Source organism: Hyperolius riggenbachi, chromosome 2 (assembly GCF_040937935.1).
Source record: "Hyperolius riggenbachi isolate aHypRig1 chromosome 2, aHypRig1.pri, whole genome shotgun sequence".
In the NCBI taxonomy this organism is placed as follows: domain Eukaryota; kingdom Metazoa; phylum Chordata; class Amphibia; order Anura; family Hyperoliidae; genus Hyperolius; species Hyperolius riggenbachi.
In genome coordinates, this window is record NC_090647.1 from 84,892,449 (window position 1) to 84,911,559 (window position 19,111).

Here is a 19,111-nt window from a genome sequence, read left to right on the forward strand (position 1 = left end):
TAGGTCTTGTCCCAGCTTCTACAGAACTTAGGTAGAGGATCAGTTTGGCAACTGTCAAGAAGAAAATATAAATCTGCTGTCATTCCCTTCCCCACCCTCGAATGAAGAAAACACTTTTCATAAATATTTATGGTTTTACTTATATTATCCTTGTGTTTGGAAAGGTAGCTCCTGACCTAGAAGCTCCACAGCCCATTATCCATTCTGACTATGTTATAGATCTCCCTCAATGTGGAATCTCTGTGGCCAACCAAGTCTAGGATTCTAACATCTCGAGGGAGCCCACTTTCCTTGAACCACCCTGAGGTTAGGCCAGGTTGAAAATCTGTGTGGAAGATGCGGGCACCAACAAACAAATGGAGGAATGGAAAATTGCATGGGAAAAAATAAGTAACATATAATATGAAGTTAATTATTTGAAATAGGAAAGATGAGGAGAAAAGAACCAAATAACCACTATATTCAGGGGCAAACCCAGGATATTCAAGGGCAGGATTCCTGAAAGTTCTCCTTCAGCCACACACAATACAGTATAATATGGTAGGACATCAGGCTGGATAAACATAATGCATTTTCCCGTCCAACCAACCAAATGGGATCAATCAGGAGCAGTTTGGATACAGATAATAATGAGGACAGCCAACATTGGTAATGAAGGGGAAAGTAAAGCATTCACACAGCAGGGGCACAGGGCTGTGCTCATACCTGACTCTGTTAAGGTCTCCAGGGCTGCTCCATGCTCTGTACACACACTGCTGCTCCATGCTCTGTACACAAGCTGCTGCTCTATGCTCTGTACACACGCTGCTGCTCTATGCTCTGTACACACGCTGCTGCTCAATGCTCTGTATACACGCTACTGCTCTATGCTCTGTACACACGCTGCTGCTCTATGCTCTGTACACACGCTGCTGCTCAATGCTCTGTACACACACTGCTGCTCCATCCAAAGTCAACTGTAGCAGGGAAAGAAAGGGGGCAGTGTGGTGAGCTGCAGATATTCTAGTGTCTCAACTTGTGTCTGTCTGCAGACACCGCACCGGTCCTGGTCTGAGGGGGGATTCTGGGCAGCTGTAATCCCCCCCTGCGTTTGCCTATGATATTACCAACTGAAATTGTAAGGATAAATGGATGGATGAATGTGCAGCTGCATGGATATATGTTGAAGTATAGAAGGCACTTATATGAATGTGTATGAAAGTTGAAATAAGAGTAATTGCTTTGCTTCTCAGCTTAGATATGTGACCTGTTTGTGCATGCGGCCTGTCCCTCCCACTCGGCTCGCTCTGGACCTGATGGCTCATGCATGGAGGGCATGCCCATAAGGGATATTAACCACTTAATGATAAGATGGGTAGGTGGAGTTTTTTTTTTTTTTTTTTGGTGTTTGTGTTTTTTTTTTTTCCTTCCTTTCTTTTTCTCTTTTTCACTATAATCAGTTTGATCTGAGTCACTGGCGTAATATTTGATATATTGTAGTGATGATGGAATGAGGGAGGGGGGGAGGAGAGGAAAGAAAATCAAACTATGATGCAGACCTGAGACCCACGTATGATGGCTTCACAGCTGTCACATGGTCATATCTGGGTCACATACCGGCTGAGTTTGAAAAAACAAACAAACAAACAAAAAACAATGTCATTTAAAAACCAACACATACATAAAAACAGGAGAATCCTGGATGGAATGTAGACAGCACTGGGAATTGTTGCCAACAGAAACAAAGAAATCAGAGCCCATTTTCAAAACCAGGGAAAAATCACTGAGCCCAAAACATTTGTGGCTAGAGTTGGTTAATAAATCCAGGCCAGTTTTGTGCAGCCACTGTCGCGAATATCTTAAAATTTAAAACACCTACAAATAAGAAGTACATTTCTTCCAGAGTAAAAAGAGCCATAAATTACTTCTCTCCTATGTTGCTGTCACTTACAGTAAATAGTAGAAATCTGACATTACCGACAGGTTTTGGGTTAGTACATCTCTTCATGGGGGATTCATTTCTCAGCATGGCCTTTATTCTTAAAGACATTCCCTGAAAAATATTTATACAAAGATGCTGTCCAGCCTCCCTGCTCGCTGCACACTTTTTTGGGCAGTTGGACGGAGCATGTGCCATTCATGTGCTTTTAAAAATAAAGAAAACCCTGAGAACCCCCCATGAGAAGATGGGCTAGTCCAAAATCTGTTGGTTCTATCAGATTTCTACTACTTACTGTAAGTGACAGCAACATAGTAGAAAAGTAATTCATGGCTCATTTTACTCTGGAAGAAACATACTTCTTATATGTATATGTTTACATGTATTTTACATTTTTAAGGTTTTCACGACAGAGGTCCTTTAAACAAGTGGTTGCACAAAAAACGGAGTTGCCATGACATATTTATATTCAGACACAATTATAATTACTTTCAAGACTCTATGAGCTAAATTTCAGGTTTCAGCTGTCAGTCACACAAGTGCTATTTATTAACTAAAAATCCTATAGTGGGTGACCTTTAACCCGGGAGCTTGTAAACTGCGAGCTGCAAGCCTGCATATTATCTTACTCCTATAACTGTGTGGGGAAATCCTGTACATATTGTGCTTCTGTACTGCTGGGACCTTAGGGCCAGACACAGCGGGCAGCAGTTTTATCACTGCAGGGTTTATATGTGCAGTATTCACTTAGAGTGAACCCAAGGTTAGAGTGATATGGAGACTGCCATATGTATTTCCTTTTAAACAATACCAGTTGCCTGGCAGCCCTGCTGATCTATTTGGCTGCAGTAGTGTCTGAATAACACCAGAAACAAGCATGCAGCTAATTTTGTCAGTTCTGACAATATTGTCAGAAACGCCTGATCTGCTGCAAGCTTGTTCAGGGTCTATAGTTAAATGTATTAGAGGAAGAGGATCAGCAGGACAGCCAGGCAACTGGTATTGCTTAAAAGGAAATAAATATGGAAGCCTCATATGACATTTGGGATGCACACTTTTACATTAAGTATCCTGGTTTCCGCATCAGAAACACTTCCTATATGTATAAATTGCTGTATTTAGTATGAAGCCCTGCCTTACCAGCGATGTCACAGCCTAGGCTTTTTGTTATGCAGAATTCTCCTCCCAGAGCATTCTGGGAGACCAGGTATTATTTCTACTGGCTTCAGAACACAGACTAGAAAAAAAACATTCCGCAGTGATGCACCTGCCAGCAGTAAAGATGTGGCCACATTTGATACATTTCAGAATGTAATTCAGGGTCAGGGAAGATTTTACAATGGGCAAACACTGGCTAAATAATTTGTAAAGTAATACTGTAAAAAAATAAGCAATTTTATTTATTATGTTATTTTCAGTACAGTTCCTCTGTACCTAAGAACACGCTATAGAATTTCCTCGGGTGAAATGATTGTCTGTGATGGAACCTCTGTGTGCACCTGACAGGCAGCTAGGATGGGGGAAACACCAGAACGCTTCTATGTCACTTGTCAGGCATTGCCACGCCTACTTCATAATTGATTGCTGTTATAAACTATTCCAGACTGTTGGTGAATTATCTCTACCTACTATTCTAGTGCTATTGACCTCAATTCACTAAGCAGTTTAGACTAGTCTACTGATGGTTTTAGTGTACTGATGGTTTGGTGTAAACCAACAATCAGTCGCATCAAAAAGGGAATTTACTAATAATTACCGAATGTTTTAGACCTGATTTTAGACCTGGTCTAAAACATTCGGTAATTAGGTCTAATTACCGTACGAGGTCTAAAGACATGAGTAGCTATGACTGACATCCTTCTCCTCTGACGAGCTCGCCTCTGGATACAATTAAACTCCTGCATAATTAATTCAAAAAGCTCCATCCTCAAGTCTAAAATACCTCACAGAAGTACTTTACCGACAGAAATCAGCTGGTGTAATCTCTGTCAGGAAAAGTGGGCGTGATAACTCCTTGTTTGCCTTTGTGAAATTACTGAATGTTTTAGACCAGGTATAAAAACAGGTCTAAAACATTCGGTAAATATTAATAATTCTTAGTGAATTCCCTTTTGATATGACTGATTTACACTAAACCATTAGTAGACTAAAACCATCAGTAGACTAGTATAAACTGCTTAGTGAGTTTAGACTAGTTAAGCCAAATTATTATTTTACTGTGAGGCCTCATTACATACAAGGGTCAACCAGAAAGTAAGGGCTGGTGCACACCGAGCGGCTTTTTCAGCGTTTTGCGATCCGCTTGCGGCTGCGGATCCGCTTGGTCAATGTATCTCAATGGGTGGTGCACACCAGAGCGGGAGGCGTTTTGCAGAAACGCATACTCCCGGGGTGAGGCATTTTTTGGATTGTGGATGCATTTCTGCCTTAATGTTAAGTATAGGAAAAACGCAAACCGCTCTGAAAACCGCCAGTTCAGAGCGGTTTTGCAGGCGTTTTTGTTACAGTAGCTGTTCAGTAACAGCTTTACTGTAACAATACATGAAATCTACTACACCAAAAACGCTTCACAAAACCGCAAAATGCTAGCTGAAACGCTACAGAAAAAGAAGAAAAAGCGTTTCAAAATCTGCTAGCATTTTGCGGATCTGCTAGCGGTTTTGGGTGTGCACCAGGCCTAACAGTCATTTGTGTTTACCTGCCACACAAGGTATTCTTTCTGTGTAATTTAACTTGCATCTCTCAGGTTAACCTCTTCTCTCGCTTGTCACATGACTGCAGAATGCTGGTATTTGTTTGTTCAGCATCATTGACATGAAGACAAGATAAGACACAGAACATTTATATCATGCTTTTCTCCTGGTGGACTCAAAGCACCAGAGCTGCAGCCACTAGGGCGCACTCAGTAGGCATTAGCAGTGTTAGGGAGTCTTGCCCAAGGTTTCCTACTGAATAGGTACTGGCTTACTGAAGAGCCAAATTTAAAACACCCATCTTCATTCCCAGTAATCCTTAGGTGTGGAATGTGATGCTACTACAACAAAGGGAAAGAAAACCTTGTAAACAGATATGATGATGATAAATGCATAAACAAGGGGGTGATTAAGCAGATAAATAACCAGAAGACACACTGACCCATATGCAATTCATTTTTTCTCCTAAGTTTTCTCATAGGTGATATTTTTTCACAACTTGTCATAAAATGCCTTTTAAGCCACCAGCAAGCAAGAAAAAACTCAAAATAAATTTGACAGCATTGATAACTTTTTCACAAACTTTTAGGTACTTTTTCAATTGTAAAATGCTGAAAAGTTAGTTTAAAGAGAAAATGAAAGTTATCTCCTAGGATATAACTCAGGTGAAACGTTAATTGCATATGGGCCAGTGTTTCTAAAACAAAAATAAATAAAATGTTTCCTTATCTGATTAAATGAAAGTGACTGTTACTTTATAGATGGCCCTCATAGAATTGCTCAGTTGCAACACCTCAAAGAAGAACTTTACTCAGTTGCGCCACCACAAAGACCACCACAAAGATAAAAGCTTCTCAGTTGCACCCCACACACAGCGTTGCACCCCACACACAGCGTTGCACCCCACACACAGCGTTGCACCCACACACAGCGTTGCACCCCACACACAGCGTTGCACCCCACACACAGCGTTGCACCCACACACAGCGTTGCACCCCACACACTGCGTTGCACCCACACACAGCGTTGCACCCCACACACAGCGTTGCACCCCACACACAGCGTTGCACCCACACACAGCGTTGCACCCCACACTGGATGATGGATCGGGGAACCCTCAGTGACCCGACAAACTAGCGTTCCGCGATCCATCTTTCTACCCGTGTGAACAAGAGACGCCACACGATGGGTGTGAATGAGAGTTCCAACGATTGCGGAACTTTTCACAGGAGTCATCAGGGATCTTAAAGATCCATTCTGCCGTGACGGTAGTAATCGCGGCGCAACCAAAACATTGTTAGCTTAATCGTGCGCATGTACCTGTGTCACAAAATTGCAGTAACAATCGCTTGGTGCTCAAAAAATTGCCAGTCGCAGGAAAAATTGCTTGTAAAATTGCGACATGGGTACCTGTAGCTTCAGTGGGAGCATTCCTGAGTGCAAGTACACTTGAAAGTACCTGTTAAATATTTTTGTCTCAGGAGCTTAAAGGTGGCCACTAACGATCCAATCTTTTTCATCCAATCTTACCAAATCTATGTAGTAGAAGAGTAAACTGAGTGATTATACTTGAACAGATACTATAGGCAGTTCCTTATATTACATACCGTCTTTCCCCGAAAATAAGACAGTGCCTTATATTAATTTTTGCTCTAAAAGATGTGCTAGGGCTTATTTTCAGGGGATGTCTTATATTTCTATTAGAAAGTGTCTCTCAGCAGAACATTTTCTGTTCCGTTGTACTGTGATGTTCATGGATTTGAAAGTATGCTACTGTACTGATCAGGCACCTGCCCTGTCATCCCTGCACACAGCTGATAACCTTGCTGTGTGCTGGGATGACAGGATCAGTGCCCGATTGGCACTGCACCACTGTTTCTCCACTTACTGGCTGCCTCTTCCTCCTCTTTAACTTCCGCTAGGGCTTATTTTCAGGTTAGGGCTTATATTTCAAGCATGCTCAAAATTCCAGCTAGGGCTTATTTTCAGGGTAGGTCTTATTTTCAGGGAAAGAGGGTAGAAATGGTAAGATTGGATAAAAAAGATTGGATCGTTAGTGGCCCCCCTTAGACGGACCCCATGTGGATTCTAGAGCTATTGAGTGACTGCAGTCAGAGCACACTGTGTGGTGATGGCTCTGTAAATGTAAACCCCCAGTCTGGCCAAGCGCTCCTGTTCGTTTTGAGGAGAGGGGACTGGGGAATGGCTGGTTTGCATTCGTAAAGCAAATTGCGAACGCAACCGCTATTGCAATTTTGCTTTGCTGCGATTGGTGTTTGAGATTCCCCTTCAACAGAATCAGAGTCATTTCTCGTTCAACAGAGCGAGAATCACATCGCAATCGCCCCCAATAATACTGCATGCAGCACGTTTGCGATTTATGCAAATGCTAATCAAATTGCAATGCAAGTTTATGCAAATCACAAATGCTACAGTGAGAATTATCCAATGGGATACATTGGTAACAGCGCTTTGCTAATCGCCATCGATCAACAAAGGGCTGAAAAGCGCCCAAGTGTGAACCAACCCAAACTGTGACCAGACCTAGATAGCTAGCACTACTCCCAAAAGAGGTAAAATAGTGGTAATCAGCCAAGAGTCAAAAACCATGATGGTTACAGTCTCCCGCCTCCACCTTTGCTCATCCAACAATATCAACCATAAAGCCCACAGACATGAAATTGTTAAAATTCAGTCAGAGCCAGATCATCCACAAGGCAAACCTAGGCAGTTGCCCAGGGCCTGGAGTAGGTCTAGGGGCCTAGTGGATGCTAGCCACCACCAAATCCTACTAAAAAAAAAATGGTGACCAAAACTGGTGCAAAAACTGTTGAAAGGATTGTGTTAAAATGGACCTGAACTCTTGCAGAGTACAGAAGGAAAACAGAGAAATGCACACTGTATGTATTTAGAGAGTTTAGCCAGTTTAATTCCCCCTCTTCTGAAACTAATCACATCTGTAATTTGATATCTTCTGCTGTGTCAGCTCCTGCCACAGCAGAGAGCTAATTTGTAAACACAGGAAGCTTACAATATGTCTGCTTCCATGAAAGTAGGAAGTAGACACACTGCAGATGTATTACAGGACTTGTGTCAGCTGTAAAAACTAAATGTTTTTCTTTCAAGGTCATTATGCTGTTGCATATGATTTAGAGCAGCAGAGAGGAAGTTCTGAGTTCAGGTCCGCTGTAAAGCAATTTGGTGACAGTGACACAGCACTTTGCTGTCACTGGTGTTGGACTACAGTTCTCATGTAGCAGGCATTTCATTCCTGCTGAGGTGGCTGAAGGTATAATCCCTTGCTGCAGAACAATGCTGACTTTTGAACCTCTAACCGCTCTGCAAACAAACCTTCTGCTCTACATTGCCGCCAAAATGTTTATTGACAGTTGTTAATCGTACAGCAACACATAGCAACTACCTGTGCATAGAGGGATCTCTGATCTGACTGTGTGAGTTGCTAACAGAGCAGGATTATCCAAAAGGCAACCTAGGCAGGGGCCTAGGGTTCGGTGGAAGGGGGCCCAATTGACACTCTCTTTGACCCTTCTCCCATCTTAGATTACCAAGAGGACCGTCTCTCGTAGCTAATGCTAGTTGCCTGGATAGAACAAAGCAGTTTAACCTCCTTAGCGGTAACTCCGAGTCAGACTCGGGCTTAAAATCCGCAGCTGAGAACGGTAACCCGTGGTAGCCGCTGTGAGTTGCAAATGCCTGCACACAGCGGGTGTTTGTAACTGACTTCCCCTGCATCCAGACGCTGGCAGCCATTCTTCTTCCGGTCCTCGGGTGAGATCTCTGTCTGTCACCATGATGACAACTGGTGATCTCACTACAGGGGTCAGCGCCACCAGGTGGACCGCTTTTAGACCCTAAAATACGGAAGTAATCATAATGCCAGGGAGGTTAATACAGCAATGTTTAACTGGTCTCATATATCATATATAGGGCAGCACGGTGGCGTAGTGGTTAGCGCTCTTGCCTTGCAGCGCTGGGTCCCCGGTTCAAATCCCAGCGGGGGCACTATCTACAAGGAGTTTGTATGTTCTCCCCGTGTCTGTGTGGGTTTCCTCCGGGCATTCCAGTTTCCTCCCACACCCCAAAAACATACAGATAAGTTAATTGGCTCCCCCCTAAAATTGGCCCTATACTACAATACATACATGATATATACATAGACATATGACAATGGTAGGGACTAGATTGTGAGCTCCTTTGAGGGACAGTTAGTGACAAGACAATAAATATACTGTACAGCACTGCGTAAGATGTTGGCACTATATAAATAATAATAATAATAATATATTTATTATTTGTAATCCCTCAAGCGTCCAGGAGCACCACCAAGGCTCAAAACAAAGAATGGCGTGCCAAGGTCCTCGCCCCAGTACCAAGGGGCCACAATCAGCAAACACACGAAAGGACCGGCACCACTCCGTAGAATTATAGCTCTTTTACAGCTTTATTGATGCCAACATGATAAGCAACAACAGACTGCTGTTTCGGCCTGCAATGGCCTTTGTCAAGTTGCTAAATGATCATATAAACACATAGTGCCCAAGCATATACATATATAGTGCAAAACCCTGCCCACAAACAGACCAGTGACCAATCATAGGAAGTATGTACAGGAGGACCTGGTGGAAGACTACACACGTCCAAATGGACCAATGGCAACTAATATGATATAAATTCAAAAACTCACCAGTCAGGAGTGAGGTTCCACCGCTGCCTACAGCGCCAGCAGACAGGTAGGCGCATCAAAATGCCGGAAGATCGCCGCCTCCATTCACGGAGGAAAGCGAAATGACGTCACAGCCATGTAACCCAGTCACATGACTGAATCAGCTGAGCGGCAAAGCCAATCACTTGCGCCCAGACGCTGCCTGGCAATACAGCAGCCCCTGCATCATCACGGCGGGCGGTGCTAAGGCGGCCAGGTAGCCGCCCACAATTGCCTTAGCAACGGAGCGCGCCCACACAAACAAATAGACCGCAGCACTCACCAAGCCGCTGCAGGGTTAAAGGGGAACTCTTCACTCCTCCAAATACTTCCCACGAATGATCTGGATAAAATAAAACAAGATAAAAATTAAAACAGTAACAGAGCCACAATATCAGAACATAATAAACAGAGGTACTCAGTATCAAATACATATCAATTAAATACAGAATCCCAAATCCAACTCCCGATTGAGTCCCGCCCTCCCCATAGCATCCAATCGCCTGATCCAACCCGCCTCTCTTCGCAATAACTCTTTGAGTCTATCTCCTCCCCGCCACCGTGTAGGTACCCCATCAATGGCCATTACCCTAAGCTGGGAAACAGTATGTCCACAAGCCTTAAAATGTTCCGCCACTGCCTGTCCCGCCGTGCCTTTCCGAATCGTAGATTTATGTGCAGAGATCCTCATCCTCAGGCACTGCGTAGTCATGCCAACATAAATAAAACTACATGGACACTTAAGCAAATAAACAACAAAACTCGATTCACAAGTATAGTGCCCTCTGACATGATACACAGTGCCCAAGGTGGGATGAGTAAATGTATTACTACGTATCACACTGTTGCACATATGGCAGGACAGGCAGGGGAACATACCAGGTCTACCACAGTGTGCCTGCACAGAAGGTGCCGTTTTGGGTCGCAATTTGTCACGGAGCGTAGGTGCACGTCGAAATGACATCCTCGGGGGGTAATTAAATTCCGGCACATTGGGGAAACCATCCCTTAATAAGTGCCAATGGCGTCGCACCGCCCTTGCGATCACGTCGCTACATGTATTATATGTCGAGACAAAAGGGATACGTGGTACCCTCCTATTGTCTCGAGCTCGACGAGATCTCCCATCTTGAAGAATTCCAGATGGATACCCCCTTTTCTTGAACTTATCACGTAACTCATTTATCCGATCGGCACATCTGTCAGGATCACTGACAATCCTTTCCACCCTAGAAAACTGACTTCCAGGAATCCCATCCCTCACACCACCAGGATGAAAACTATCATAGTGGAGGGTGGAATTCCTGTCCGTCGGCTTGGTGTATAAATCGGTGGAAAGTATCCCACCATTATTGCACACCATGACATCGAGAAAAGGCAATTGTTTGGTGTCCCAATTGACAGTGAGCTTAATCACTGGGCACCGTTGGTGCAACTCCTCAACAAATGAATCAAGGGTACAACGTGGCCCCCTCCATATGCAAAACACGTCATCAATATAACGCCACCAGCATAATGCATGCTGACGAAAAATGGGGCTCAGATAAACAAACGACTCTTCATATAACCCCATAAACAGGTTTGCATAGGAGGGGGCCACGTTGGAACCCATCGCGGTCCCCCGTAACTGTCCATAGAATCGCCCCTCAAACTGAAAGTAATTCTCCTTGAGTACAATTTCTAGCAGCTTTATCAAAAACCTGCGTTGGGGGGTAGTGCAATCAGAACATGTCATCAGGTACCAGTCGATCGCCTCCACACCCCCATCATGTGGGATGGAGGTGTAGAGGCTCTCGACATCCAAGGTAACCAGGGCCACATCCCCCTCTAAAGGTGGCAACTCTCTCAATTTGCTCAAAAACATTCCTGTGTCCTGCAAGTAAGAATCAAGGGAGTGCACAAACGGTTGAAGTAGTTTATCCAAGTATTGTGCTATTGGTACAAAGACCGAGCCCACCCCCGCCACAATTGGACGTCCAGGAGGACGATATAAGGTCTTATGTATCTTGGGAAGAATATACATATGTGGCGTGGTGGGATTGGTCTGTTGTAAAAATTTAAATAAAGGTTCATCAATAACATCCCTAGCCAGGGCATCACGTAATACCTTCAAGATCACTCCCTGAATCACGGGCAACGGATCACCTGATAACTCAACATATACACATTGATCAGACAATTGCCTATAAATTTCACCAATATAATCCTCCCTATTTAATACAACAATGGCTCCCCCTTTGTCAGCAGGACATACAACAATATCACTATTATTTTGTAGGGCTTTAAGGGCAATATTCTCAGACTGGGACAAATTGTGAGAGACACGAAACAAGCCACTCTTATGGTCACGTTCAATTTTTGCTAGATCGTCCATCACTTTAGAAGTATAAGAATCAATGATAGCATGACTAGGGGGTTTGAAAGTACTAGGATTACGTAAACTAGTGTCTCTTAACCGTAACGCATCACAGCCCATATTTCCCTCAACTCTAGGAAATAAAGCTTGTGGGACAGTACCAAAGTAGTGCTTCAGTTTAATTGAACGGAAAAAACGATATAAATCCATCTCTAGTTTGAAAAAGTCAGGCAAAAAGGTGGGACTAAAGGATAGACCATAATTGAGCACACGTTCCTCAACCTCAGATAACACATGGGAGGAAATATTTACCACCAGATTAGGCGAAGTTATCTGCCCCTCCTGGGCCTGAGGTTCATCGGATTCCTGGGAGGTTTGTTTTTGATTCCTCCTCCTATATTTACGACCCCCTCTCCTCCTCCTGCGCCTTGGGGGTGAGCCGGGGAGTTATCCCTTGATGTGGCAACATCTTCGGAGCCTGATGTACCTGCTCCTGAACCACTCCCCCCTGGAACACCACGACCCGGCAACCTCCTATAGCGACGTGAAGGACGATTCTGAGATGGTGTCACCTGTTTTTGCCAGGGGTATACGTAACCTGACACGTAATCCAGTTTGTCACGGTTAAACTTGGATCGCTTGGTGTCCTCCTGAACTTTCAAAAATTCTACCATTTTCTTATCAGTGGATTCACAGAACTTAATATACTCATCTCCCGGCATGTGCTCTTTAATCTGTTGGAGAATGGGTGTCATCTTTTCATCAAGCACAGGAATCTCCTTTTGGATCCTAACGATGGTGTGCAGCATCGCATCATAAGATGCCTTGTTCCATATGCGAACCCACACCTCGCAAAACTCTGGATCCTTAGGGAAAAGTAGTGGTGCCACGTGTGATCGAACAGCACGTGGTATCCTGTGGGCCCTGCAATACTCCGCCAGTGTTTTAGCATGAACCTCCAGATTGATCCTTGTTTTTCTCAAGGCCTCATATTCACTTTGTAAAGGTTTGACATCTGGTTTCAAGAGAAAGGTAGTGTCAGTATGAACGGAAGCCAGGATGGAGGCGGCTTGGGTCCCAGAGTAATAAAAGGTATCTTCAACTGGTACCTCCAAATCAGCCATGGTGCTCGACCGGTGATGGTACAATAAACAATCCCTCAAGCGTCCAGGAGCACCACCAAGGCTCAAAACAAAGAATGGCGTGCCAAGGTCCTCGCCCCAGTACCAAGGGGCCACAATCAGCAAACACACGAAAGGACCGGCACCACTCCGTAGAATTATAGCTCTTTTACAGCTTTATTGATGCCAACATGATAAGCAACAACAGACTGCTGTTTCGGCCTGCAATGGCCTTTGTCAAGTTGCTAAATGATCATATAAACACATAGTGCCCAAGCATATACATATATAGTGCAAAACCCTGCCCACAAACAGACCAGTGACCAATCATAGGAAGTATGTACAGGAGGACCTGGTGGAAGACTACACACGTCCAAATGGACCAATGGCAACTAATATGATATAAATTATAAATTATAATTATAAATTATAATTAAAAATTATTTGTAGGGATGGTCGCCGGAACTGCTGAATTCCAAATCTAACAAAACAGGGCGGATTTGTACTTTTTACCGCCCAAGGCCCACTATCACCACCTTCCACCGGACTAAAAGCTTCCTAAACTCCGCCCATCCTCAACTCGGCGGGGATTAGATTGTAGACTCCTCTGAGGGCAGTTAGTGAAGTGATGACAGGAAGTACATTATCAGCTCCTTAAGAGGACAGTTAGTGGCATGATAGCAGGGATTAGATTGTAAGCTCCTTGGCGAGCTGCACAGTTGGTGAGTGACAGGCAGCTCAGAGATCACTGTAAGTGCCTGTTTGCTTCCCATTCATCCCCCGAGTGCCAGATCTGCCAGATCCCATTGTTGGTAGCCTCCCACCATTATGTGCAAACTCTGTGTAGCAGGACAAATGTTCAGCAGGCCAACTGCACCGGCATTCCTTCGGCCCACAGCCCGCCCCTTACTTTCCTGGTGCTGTAGGCCATGGCCTTTGTGGCCATGCCTGAAATACGGTCATGCTAACAAAATCTGTGTGCTCATCTCTAATTATTTGGCCGGGGGGGGGGGAAGTAACAGAGGCAGAATTGTTGTGAAACAGGTAAAAGTAATTAAACCAGTTTGAGACTGCGGCAGCTAGAATCTACGCCACATCTGTGGCTCTCTAATTCAGATGCGGCGTAGATTATACGCCGTAGCATTCCGCTGTCCTAAGACTATCCCTGCTTGCCGCCGCACATTTGCCTGTCATGTGACAGCCAAGCTTCTTCCTGTCGGTAAGGAGCCAGTTTCATTGAACAGACAGCAAAATGAAACAAAGGCTCTGGTCCTTTCTGACAGATTTACTGTCAGATCGATTATTTCCAACATGTCTGATCTGATTTCCGACTTTTCCGTTTCTGATCTGATTCCGTTTTTTCATAGCAGTGAATGGAAAATCGATTGAAAAATCGATCGGAAGTCAGATTGGACATGTTGGAAATAATATGATAGTAAATCTGTCAGAAAATTGCATTGTGTGTACTTAGCATTAAGGGCCAGACCCTGCCATCCTAAATGGGTTAAATAAAAAAATAGTTTTGAGACAGATGGCAGAGACAAAAACTGCTCAGGGGCCTATTTATAAAACTCCTTAACATGAACCTGAACCAAATAAAATTATTTCAAATAAATACATGATATACCTGCAAATTACTGATACATACTTACCTCGCAGTCAGTTCCTCGCAGAACAACAATTCCTTCCACTTGTCTTGTCTCTCCGGAAGCTAAAAGCCTTAGGGCCCTTTTCCACTACATTAGTCATTGTCTGCTATATCACTGAAAGGAAAATGGATGTGCAAGATATTGCTGGTTAACGGAGTGCTCACCTGAAAGCTGTTATGGGGTCATCACTATTTTTAATTTGTAGGACGGAGAATTCCATCAATTACAGTGGACAAACAGGATGCGGGAGAGGTGTAGGCGTCAGGACTCAATCCCTACGGTGACAGTTTGAAAGCCGCATGCTGTACGGACGCCTTTAACTGCTATACAGGCACAGCTCTAGACTTTTTGCTGCCTTAGGTAAACTTGTGAGGATACACCGCCCCGGTTTGCAATAATCACACAGCTCCTGACAATTTGCAACTCGCGTTATAGCCACGGTGTGACAAAAAAAATAAACACCCTCAGTATAGGTTGATAGGAAGCCAGGTATAGGTTCCCCCTGTATAAGGTGTCAGGTATAGGTGCCCCCAGTATATGTAGCCAGGTATAGGTGCCCCCAGTATAGGTAGCCAAGTATAGGTGCCCCCAGTATAGGTAGCCAAGTACAGTTGTCCCCTGTATAGGTAGCCAAGTATAGGTGCCCCCAGCCAAGAATAGGTGCCCCCAGTATAGGTAGCCAAATATAGGTTCCCCCAGTATAGGTAGCCAAGTATAGGTGCCCCAGTATAGATAACTAGGTATAGGTGCCCCCAGTATATGTTAGCCAGGTAGAGGCCTCCCCAGTATAGGTAGCCAAGTATAGGTGCCCCAGTATAGATAGTCAGGTATAGGTGCCCCAAGTATAGATAGTCAGGTATAGGTTCCCCAAGTATAGATAGTCAGGTATAGGTGCCCCCAGTATAGGTAGCCAAGTACAGTTGTCCCCTGTATAGGTAGCCAAGTATAGGTGCCCCCAGCCAAGAATAGGTGCCCCCAGTATAGGTAGCCAAATATAGGTGCCCCCAGTATAGGTAGCCAAGTATAGGTGCCCCCAGTATAGATAACTAGGTATAGGTGCCCCCAGTAGAGGTTAGCCAAGTATAGGTGCCCCAGGATAGAAAGCCAGGTATAGGTGCCCCCAGTATAGGTAGCCAAGTATAGTTGCCCCCTGTATAGGTAGCCAAGTATAGGTGCCCCCAGGATAGATAGCCAAGTATAGGTGCCCCCAGTATAGGTTAGCCAGGTATAGGTGCCCCCAGTATAGGTAGCCAAGTATAGTTGCCCCCTGTATAGGTAGCCAAGTATAGGTGCCCCCAGCCAAGTATAGGTGCCCTCAGTATAGGTTAGCCAGGTATAGGTTCCCCAAGTATAGGTATCCAAGTATAGGTGCCCCCAGTATATACAGTGGCTTGCAAAAGTATTCGGCCCCCTTAAAGTTTTTCTTTTTTTGTCACATTACTGCCACAAACATGAATCAATTTTATTGGAATTCCACATGAAAGACCAATACAAAGTGTTGTACACGTGAGAAGTGGAATGAAAATCATACAGGATTCCAAACATTTTTTTACAAATAAATAACTGCAAAGTGAGGTGTGCATAATTATTCAGCCCCCTGAGTCAATACTTTGTAGAACCACCTTTTGCTGCAATTACAGCTGCCAGTCTTTTAGGGCATGACTCTACCAGCTTTGCACATCTAGAGACTGAAATCCTTGCCCATTCTTCTTTGCAAAACAACTCCAGCTCAGTCAGATTAGATGGACAGCGTTTGTGAATAGCAGTTTTCAGATCTTGCCACAGATTCTCGATTGGATTTAGATCTGAACTTTGGCAGGGCCATTCTAACCATGGATATGTTTTGTTTTAAACCATTCCATTGTTGCCCTGGCTTTATGTTTAGGGTCGTTGTCCTGCTGGAAGGTGAACCTCCGCCCCAGTCCCAAGTCTTTTGCAGACTCCAAGAGGTTTTCTTCCAAGATTGCCCTGTATTTGGCTCCATCCATCTTCCCATCAACTCTGACCAGCTTCCCTGTCCCTGCTGAAGATAAGCACCGCCAGAGCATGATGCTGCCACCACCATATTTGACAGTGGGGATGATGTGTTCAGAGTGATGTGCAGTGTTAGTTTTCCACCACACATAGCGTTTTGCATTTTGGCCAAAAAGTTCCATTTTGGTCTCATCTGACCAGAGCGCCTTCTACCACATGTTTGCTGTGTCCCCCACATGGCTTGTGGCAAACTGCAAACGGGACTTCTTATGCTTTTCTGTTAACAATGGCTTTCTTCTTGCCACTCTTCCATAAAGGCCAACTTTGTGCAGTGCATGACTAATAGTTGCCCTATGGACAGATTCCCCCACCTGAGCTGTAGATCTCTGCAGCTCGTCCAGAGTCACCATGAGTCTCTTGATTGCATTTCTGATCAGCGCTCTCCTTGTTTGGCTTGTGAGATTAGGTGGACGGCCTTGTCTTGGTAGGTTTACAGTTGTGCCATACTCCTTCCATTTCTGAATGATCGCTTGAACAGTGCTCCGTGGGATGTTCAAGCCTTTGGAAATCTTTTTGTAGCCTAAGCCTGCTTTAAATTTCTCAATAACTTTATCCCTGACCTGTCTGGTGTGTTCTTTGGACTTCATGGTGTTGTTGCTCCCAATATTCTCTTAGACAACCTCTGAGGCTGTCACAGAGCAGCTGTATTTGTACTGACATTAGATTACATACAGGTGCACTCTATTTAGTCATTAGCACTCATCAGGCAATGTCTATGGGCAACTGACTGCACTCAGACCAAAGGGGGCTGAATAATTACGAACACCCCACTTTGCAGTTATTTATTTGTAAAAAGAGTTTGGAATCCTGAAGGATTTTCGTTCCATTTCTCACGTGTACACCACTTTATATTGGTCTTTCACGTGGAATTTTAATAAAATTGAGTCATGTTTGTGGCAGTAATGTGACAAAAGTTGCCCCCTGTATCGGTTAGCCAGGTATAGGTGCCTCCAGTATAGGTAGCCAAGTATAGTTGTCCCCTGTATAGGTAGCCAAGTATAGGTGCCCCCAGCCAAGAATAGGTGCCCCCAGTATAGGTAGCCAAATATAGGTGCCCCCAGTATTTATAACTAAGTATAGGTGTCCCCAGTATAGGTTAGCCAAGTATAGGTGCCCCCAGAATAGATAGCCAGGTATAGGTGCCCCCAGTATAGGTAGCCAAGTACAGTTGCCCCCTGTATAGGTAGTTAAGTATAGATGCCCCAGCCAAGAATAGGTGCCCCCAGTATAGGTAGCCAAATATAGGTGCCCCCAGTATAGGTAGCCACGTATAGGTGCCCCCAGTATAGATAACTAGGTATAGGTGCCCCCAGTATAGATTAGCCAAGTATAGGTGCCCCCAGGATAGATAGCCAGGTATAGGTGCCCCCAGTATAGGTAGCCAAGTATAGTTGCCCCCTGTATAGGTAGCCAAGTATAGGTGCCCCCAGGATAGACAGGTATAGGTGCCCCCAGTATAGGTAGCCAAGTAAAGGTGCCCCCAGCCAAGTATAGGTGCCCCCAGTATAGGTAGCCAAGTATAGGTGACCCCTGTATAGGTAGCCAAGTATAGGCACCCCAGTATAGATAGCTAGGTATAGGTGCCCCAGTATAGGTTAGCCAGGTATAGGTTCCCCAAGTATAGGTAGCCAAGTATAGGTGCCCCCAGTTTAGTTAGCCTAGTATAGTTACTCCCTGTATAGGTAGCCATGTATAGTTGACCCCAGCCAAGTATATGTGACCCCAGTATAGGTTAGCCAAATATAGGTGCCCAAAGTTTAGGTAACTAGGCATAGTTTTCCCAGTATAGTTAGCCAGGTATAGGTACCCCCAGTATAGATTAGCGAGGTGTAAGTGCCCCAGTATAGGTTGCCTGGTATAGGTGCCCCCAGTATAGGTTAGCCAAGTATAGGTGCCCCCAGTATATATAGCTAACTATAGATGCTCCCAGTATAGGTTAGCCAGGTATAGGTGCCCCCAGTATAGATAGCCAAGTATATGTGTCCCCAGTATAGGTAACAGGTATCGTTGCCCCAGTATAGTTAGCCAGGTATAAGCACCCCCAGTATAGATAAGCCAGGTATAGGTGCCCCCAGTATAGGTAGCCTGTTATAGTTGCCCCTGTATCGGTTAGCCAGGTATAGGTGCCCCCAGTATAGGTTAGCAAGGTATAGTTGCCTCCAGTATAGGTTAGCCAGGTATAGGTGCACCCAGTATAGGTTAGCCAGGTATAGTTGCCCCCTGTATAGGTAGCCAGGTATAGGTGCCCGCAGTATAGGTAGCCAAGGATAGGTGCCCCAGTATAGATAGCTAGATATAGGTGGCCCCAGTATAGGTTAGCCAGGTATAGAGGCCCCAGGTATAGGTAGCCAAGTATAGGCGCCCCAGTATAGATAGCCAGGTATAGGCGCCCCCATTATAGGTAGCTTAGTATAGGTGCCTCCAGTATAGGTTAGCCAGGTAAAGGTGCCCCCAATATAGGTTAGCCAGGTATAGGCGCCCCCAGTATAGGTTAGCCTGGTATAGTTGTCCCCAGTATAGGTTAGCCATGTATAGGTGCCCCCAGTATAGGTAGCCAGGTATAGTTGCCTCCAGTATAGGTTACCCAGGTATAAGTGCCCCCAGTATAGGTAGCCAG